This window comes from Octopus bimaculoides, chromosome 2 (genome assembly GCF_001194135.2).
Source record: "Octopus bimaculoides isolate UCB-OBI-ISO-001 chromosome 2, ASM119413v2, whole genome shotgun sequence".
Taxonomy (NCBI): Eukaryota; Metazoa; Mollusca; class Cephalopoda; order Octopoda; family Octopodidae; genus Octopus; species Octopus bimaculoides.
Genome location: NC_068982.1, coordinates 55,554,669 through 55,555,859, shown reverse-complemented (window position 1 = coordinate 55,555,859; position 1,191 = coordinate 55,554,669). Strand labels below are relative to the sequence as shown.

The window sequence follows — 1,191 nt, the reverse complement described above, 5'->3', positions numbered from 1 at the left end:
ATGGCAACACCAGGCTCCAATCTAAATTTGGCAGAGTTTCTACAGCTGGATGCCCTTCCTAACGCCAACCATCAGACATACATAATTTAGGGCACCAACAATCAAGTAGAAACTGTCTAAAATGGACTACCTATAGAAAGTAAACTAAGGTGATATGGACATTAAAAACAATTGGAAAGGAAAGAGTAATTAGAAAATGCTTATCAAAACAGAATAGTGAAAAGAAAACTTAATGGAAAAAAAAAAAGGCATCAGAGGGGTGATGCATACTCTGTGTGCAGTTAAATTTTTTCACAAATTATAGTGTGGCTTACGATGCATTGCTTATCCATGCTTTTTAATTGAACTGAATTTTTTTTTTTCCAAGTATCACCATTATAGGTATTTATACTCTGGTGAAATTAGGAAATCAACTTGCAAATAGACAAAACCTTCGAATCCATCAGTGTACACAGACACATACATGCACGCGTATGCACACACAGTCGCATATCTATATATGTATGTATGCACACGTGTCTACATGCATAGGTATATCATGATCTATACACATGCAGATGACGGTTGATTCATATGAAAAAGAAAGTGAACAAAATAATATGACCACTTGCTTAGTGGGAAATTGATAAGTTTTATTATTTTTTTTAAAGATAAACAAACCAAATGTTCATCATTTTGAGAAAAGAAATAGAAAGAGAGGTAGATAGAGTGAGGTAGCAGAGATTTTAAGGATTGGCTATAGGATAAAGTAAGGTGCATATGTGTATGGTGTCTAAGAATTATGTACGGGGTAGCTAAGATGAGAGAAGATGAGGTGGTAGAGGAAAATAGTGGAAAAAAATAAAGCCTAAGGACTCATGCTCTGGTTTCTATAACTTCAGAAAGTTGAACTATGGACTTCTTCTTTTTCTTCTCTCTTTCCATCTTCTTACTCTTTTACTCCCTTCCTCTATGTTGTCACCTTATTGATATATACCGTTCTCATTTTCCATATTTTTTTCCCCCACTATTTGTCTCTGATGACGGAATATCCCAGAAACAGCTGTAAGATTTTGAATTTCTTCCTATAATGATATTGTATATGACTTGAGATGTTTGCCTTGCCTTAATGTTTGACGTCTCGTTTAACAATTATGTATGTATGTATGTATGTATGTGTATATATATATATATATATATATATATATATAT

At 33.4% G+C, this 1,191-nt stretch overlaps 1 protein-coding gene across 1 annotated transcript in view; it reads right to left on the bottom strand.

The window, feature by feature from the left end:
• Nucleotides 1-1,191, bottom strand: part of LOC106877939 (actin-related protein 6) — a 42,705-nt gene that overhangs the window by 10,655 nt on the left and 30,859 nt on the right. The gene's annotated exons all lie outside the window — the stretch shown is intronic.